This window comes from Aotus nancymaae, unplaced genomic scaffold (assembly GCF_030222135.1).
Source record: "Aotus nancymaae isolate 86718 unplaced genomic scaffold, 86718_ANA_hifiasm-v0.15.2.pri h1tg000011l, whole genome shotgun sequence".
Taxonomy (NCBI): Eukaryota; Metazoa; Chordata; class Mammalia; order Primates; family Aotidae; genus Aotus; species Aotus nancymaae.
Window position 1 is genome coordinate 28,824,609 of NW_026988422.1, and position 6,484 is coordinate 28,831,092.

The following is a 6,484-nucleotide window of genomic DNA, read 5'->3' on the forward strand; positions in this document are numbered from 1 at the left end:
CCACTCATAACACTCATAACAATGAGACAGAGAGAGTCTGCTCTGTTGACCAGGCTGGAGTGCAGTGACACAATCACAGCCAACTACAGTCTCACCTCTACTCCTGGGCTCAAGCAATTCTCCCATTTCAGCCTCTCCAGTAGCTGGGACTACAGGTGCATGACACTACACTTGGATAATTTTTTCAAATTTTTTGTAGGGAGAGGGTCTCCCTATATTGTCCAGGCTGGTGTGTAACTCCAGGACTCAAGCAATTCCCCTGCCTTGGCCTCCCAAAGTGCTGGGATTACAAACATGAACCATGGCACCCACCCTTATATATTCTTCTATTACGGAAGACAGTAGTTGGGTCTCTGGTAAAAAGTCTTTCCCCTAGGATACATAAATGCTTGTGTGTGTGTATGTGTGTATATTTGTAAATATATAAGTCCGTATGTATAAGTGTATATGTATGCATTGTGTATATGAGTGTGTGTGCGTGATGTATGTGAAATTCTCTCTTTACCCAGTTCTACACACTGACGCTTTGACTGAATTCAATTGTGTTCTCCAGGAGTAGCTGCTCAACTTCCTGATTTTCTTCTATACAAAATACAAAAAAAAAAACCTTCCAAATAAATAGGTTGTTAAGTACCCTTTACTACTTTGTAGGGCTGTGCCTGATTTTCTTGCCACTGTGGGGAATTTTACCAATAGTACTGAATAGAAGACGGATGTTTAAAAAATAAACAAAACATACTTTCTAAAAACAGCTTCATTTAAATCATTTTAGAAACTATCTTTAAAACCCGATACCCACAAAGAAAAGATTTTTATTTAAATCTTCATAGGAGAACATGAGTCATCTAATTCATAAACTAATGAAACTTAGGTTAGTTCAGAACTTCTATTTCCTTGATAAATTGCCCTATTATCTCCTATATCTGAAGAACCTAAAATAGCTAGGTTTGGAAAGGAGGAATCTAAGCTACATTATCATGGCCAGTGGTCCCTATACATTTTTAATTACCTATCTCATCAATAAAACATATTTTAGCATTTGACCATATTTATGTATACTTATTTGTAAATTATATATATGTACTACTGTATAGACTGTCATATTACCTACATAGTAAAGTAGAAATAAAATAATTTTAGGAGTCAAATTAAAATAAATATCACTATTTTAAAATTGTTATTATTTAAATGGTACAAAAAATCCTTTCTTCTCCTCATAGAAATCTTACTATTGATAGTAATATTTTCACTGACAGCAGTGAATTGAATATATTTCATTTTTTGTAAACTCTTGGTTTGTCTTTATGTTCTGAAAGGATAATTTCAAATGTCTTTCTAGTTGTAATGGCTTCACACTATCATTAATTAATAACTCAAGACATAATACACAATGACACGCAATGACTAAGGCACATTGCTAATGAGACTGGATGTGAATCTGTATTAGTTTGTTAGGGCTGCCTTAATAAAGAACTAAGACTGGGTGGCTTAAACAACGGAAATTTATTTTCTCACTGTTCTAGAGGTGGGAAGTCCAGGATCAATCAAAGTGTTGGCACTGGTTTACCGTGACCTGTTCCTGTGAGGGAAGGATCTGTTCCAGGTCTCTCTCCTTGGCTTGTGGAAATCGGTCTTCTCCCTGGGCCTTCACATGTTCTTCCCTCTATTCATATCTCTGAGTCCAAATTTCCTCTTTTATAAGGACACTAGTCATATTGGTAGACCCCACCCTAATGATCTCATTTTAACTTAATTACCTCTGTAAAAACCTTACCTCTAAAAAAGTCACACTCTGAGATACTGGGGGGTTAGGATTTCAAAATACGAATTGGGTGGGGTAGAGACACAATTCAGCTCATAAGAAAATCCATATTTCAAATAGTTTTGTTTATTTTTGAAGTTATAGGTCAATTTCTTGTCAGATGTGATGGGCTCTGCCATTGACCTTGCATTATTATCTGATATTACCTGTATCACATGGTTTCAATACAGAAATCTTTTAAGACCCTTGCTCACTTTTTGTGCTCATATATATAAACAGCAAACCCTCATAAGATGCTGAAAAGAAAGGATGAAATGACACCACTGTCATGCAGCTCCACGCCTCCCTCATGGCACCTTGACCAACTGAAGCCTAGACCATCTGAGGGCATTACCAATTTCTTCATTGCATAAAGCTCTGATTCATCCTTTTCTATATTAGTTCTAAAATATGAGAACTAATTTTATGTTTAAATACTATATTTTATATTAGTTCTAATATTTTATACATACTACTATATATATACTTAGTTCTAATATATTCTTCCAGTGTGGCCATGGATTGTCTTGTGTGTGTGATCATTCCATGTTGGAGACCCCTGATCCAGACCACACTTTTTCTAAAAACTACCTGCACATTCTCAAATTCAGACTGAAAAAGTTACTTATAAGAGAGGCCTTTGGCTGTGATGTAGGCTGTGAAATCATGTTGCAGTCAAACCAAATCAAAAGGGTGCACAGACTTACGAGACTCACTTTCTCTTTTCATTGCCTCCAATACACAGGACAGGTATTTAATTGCTCCCTGAGATTTAAGGCAGTGGACTGAGAATAATATGGGCTCCAGCTTTCATTAGCTCAATGGATGATGCTGTTCAATCCTTATTGTTTAGGGCATTTGTTGAAAATGTCATTCAGAAGATATCAACACTTTCTGAGTCATGGTTTGATTGAATTTATAGAATAATGTGATATAAACCGCATTCTTCATAAAAGTCACAAGGCAATCATGATGACAAGGGTTGAAAATGAAAGATGTCAAATATTCCGATCAATTCAATAAGGCAAAAGACAAGTTAATTCACTCAGTGCTCCAGGCATCAACTTCATAGAAGGAATGGAAATTTTACCTGTTTCCTAAAGAACTGCAGCGGTAAAATGTCCTTTGTTTGTAATGCATTTGGCCAAGCCTATTCTAGTTCTGGGGGCCTAAATAGGCCGTCAAAAGAGCAACAATGCAGAGGCCAAATTATATATTCTGAGAAAATTAACAGCCTGCCAAAAGGAAAGGGGCCATATCAAAAAGAACAAGACAGAACACCCTGTTGAGGTGACTAAAATTCTCAGAGCTGGTCCTGCAACCATAATGCAAAAATAGCAACAAAAGCCAATTAAATGGAGAATGTTTGATGTTTTTTATCCTCCAAGTGCATTCTAAACTGGCACCAAGTAATTACTTTCTACAGTTCTGGGTAGAAAGGAAATAGCATGGGCGAGCATTACAATGGTATCTAATCATGGTACAGTAAAAGTAGAACAAGTCTGGAGGCTTGATCCTCTGTGACCCAGGAATACTTGCTTCACATCCTGTCCCACCTCACTGATCTTAATTCCCAAACACACCATGTTTCTGGGTGTTTCTATGACTTGTAATGGTAGTTAGAAGCTAAGTTCATGTCTCTGCTGTATGTAGCTTAAACTGTCCTTCCCCAGCCACTTTGAGTACTGCCTCTATTTCATTGCATATGTTTCTACAATTTTGTTATCTTATTACATCACGATGTTCTTATTTAAACACTAATCTACCTTACTAGACTACAAGTTCATTAAGATCAGGGATCGTGTCTAATCTTTGTATTTCCAGTGCCAATACAGACATTGACATTTAATAAGTACCTAATACGTGTTTGGAGGACATAACAAATAATAACCTGTTCTAATAACCTGTTCTGTTGAAAATGTTCAAAATCCCTAGTGTTGTCACACACACACATGGTCTTACGGATCCCTCACAATAAATTCAATATCAATATTCTTATTTTAAAGGTGGGAAAATTGTAATCAGAGGAGATAAATGATTTGCCCAAGGTCACAGAGCTTTTAGGAGCAGAAGCAAGACTTCCACCCAGAGTTTCTGATGCCTAGATTAGTCAATACTTTTTCACCATCCTACAATAAATCCATGCCTTTTTCTGAGAGAGAGAAGGAGGCACTAAAGCCAAATAGTAAGGGAAACAGAAGCAATGTTCTAGGTCTGTAAATGAGAGAGTCAGGACCTGTGAGTTGCTTTCTTGTACTGATAGAATGCCTGGAAGGGTAGCCCACTATTCTGTACAATGAATGAATGAATAAATGAATGAACAAGCTGCTAGACTTCAAGGCACAGACAGCAATTTTCATCTCATTACTGGCTTCAGGTAAGGGCCTCAAATGTCCCGATGAGGCCTTTGAGGTTGATCCTAAGAGAAAGTATATGTGGGGTAAATGACTTCTCATTACAATTGAGACCTTTGTCCCACAAAACAGGCACTGCATTAGTTCAGCTCATGGTTAATTTTTTCAAGTAACTGCAAAGAGGCTAGGCATGTGTCCCTGTCTGCCCAGTGATCACTCCTATGCACTTCCCTGAGAATTCTGGACAGATTTTCTAGAGTAGTGATATTGAGAATTCTCAAAAAGAAAGGCTTTGGAGACAGATGGAGTTGGGATGAAATCCTGTTCCCTTATAGTAGAACAATTTATAATCCTTTGGATATATGCCCAGTAATGGGATTGCTGGGTCAAATGGAATTTCTATTTCTAGGTCCTTGAGGAATCACCACACTGTTTTCCACAGTGGTTGAACTAATTTACACTCCCACCAACAGTGTAAAAGTGTTCCTATTTCTCCACATCCTCTCCAGCATCTGTTTTCTCCAGATTTTTTAATGATCGCCATTCTAACTGGTGTGAGATGGTATCTCAATGTAGTTTTGATTTGCATTTCTCTAATGACCAGTGATGATGAGCATTTTTTCATATGTTTGTTGGCCTCATGTATGTCTTCTTTTGTAAAGTATCTGTTCATATCCTTCGCCCATTTTTGAATGGGCTTGTTTGTTTTTTTCTTGTAAATCTTTTTTAGCTCATTGTAAATTCTGGATATCAGCCCTTTGCACACGAATGTTCATTGCAGCACAGTTTACAATAGCAAAGACCTGGAACCAACCCAAATGCCCATCGATGATAGACTGGACAGGAAAAATGTGGCACATATACACCATGGAATATTATGCAGCCATTAAAAACGAGGAGTTCACGTCCTTTGTAGGGACATGGATGAACCTGGAAACCATCATTCTCAGTAAACTGACACAAGAACACAAAATCAAACACCACATGTTCTCACTCATAGGCGGGTGTTGAACAAGGAGAACACATGGACACAGGGAGGGGAGCACTATACACAGGGGTCTGTTGGGGGGGAGGGGGGGACAGCGGGGGGGTGGGGAGTTGGGCAGGGATAGCATGTGGAGAAATGCCAGATAAATGTGAAGGGGAGGAAGGCAGCAAATCACACTGCCACGTATGCACCTATGCAACAACCTTGCATGTTTTTCACATGTATCCCAAAACCTAAAATGCAATAAAAAATAAATAACAAATAAATAAATAAATAAATCCTGTTCCCTCTCTCACTGCCTGTGTGGTGCTGGACAAGTTGTTTAACCTCTGTGTGCCCCAGATTCCTCACTGGTGAAGTTGAGCTGATGCTAATGTCTATGTCATAGGGTTTCTGTGAGAATTAAATGGGGCTGAAACTTAGGCAACAATTCAACCAAATTAAGAGTTTCTTAATTTGGAGCCCTAAGACTTCTGAGGGTCCTCAGATTTTTCCCAAAATTCAAAAAGTCTATAAGAATGTAACCTTGTGTTTTCATTTTCATACTATTAATGCAACACAGCTGTTTCATCTGGATGAACATGAGATTCCAATAGCTGCCTATGCATTTGTGTTCACAATCAGGTGTATACCAAACTGAGGGCAAATGCTGTTACCACTCATTGTGCAAGACTTTTGAGACAATTTGAACATAGAAAAGTGATGGGAAAATTGAATCATTAAATGGCTTATGACATTGTTGAAAATTCAAACATCCAAGGACCCATACCTTTGCTAAGTGCTATGCATATGTTGCTGATAAAGATGCAATGAACACTTTTGTGTTAAATTATACTTATTATTTTCAGTATGGGGACCATGCATTCTAAATTAACCAATCTTCAGTAGTTTAAAATGACTATATAATTTAAATAGCAAAATAATAATAATGATTGCAATTTTAATGATTAGCAATGATTAAGATGGTCATAAGTAAAAATATGCCAACACATCTTTCTATTAATACACTTAGCATTGACAATTTAAGTTCAACCAACATCTGCTTTTTAAACTGTCATGAATTTGAATTGTATTGGTTGTCATTTTGTTTATATATACATACATATATCTATATCTATATGTATTTTTTTTTTTTGAGACACGGTCTCACTCTGTCACCCAGGTGGGAGTACAGTGGCACAATATCAGCTCACTGCAACCTTCTGCTCCTGGGCCCAAGCCAACCTCCCACCTCAGCATCCAGAGTAGCTGGGACTATAGGTGCATGCCATCATGTCCAGCTAATTTTTTTATTTTTGTAAAGATAAACTCTCACTATGTTGCCCAGGCTTGTCCCGAACT

The 6,484-nt window shown here is 37.6% G+C and overlaps 1 long non-coding RNA gene across 1 annotated transcript in view; it reads left to right on the forward strand.

Annotated features, from left to right (window-relative positions):
* Positions 1-5,972, forward strand: part of LOC135274165 (uncharacterized) — a 32,901-nt gene extending 26,929 nt beyond the window's left edge. Inside the window, exons 4-5 of the long non-coding RNA XR_010341950.1 lie at positions 2,552-2,914; positions 5,768-5,972. This is a non-coding gene — a long non-coding RNA (uncharacterized LOC135274165). The remainder of the gene's footprint in view (positions 1-2,551; positions 2,915-5,767) is intronic.
* Positions 5,973-6,484: the final 512 nt, after the last annotated feature.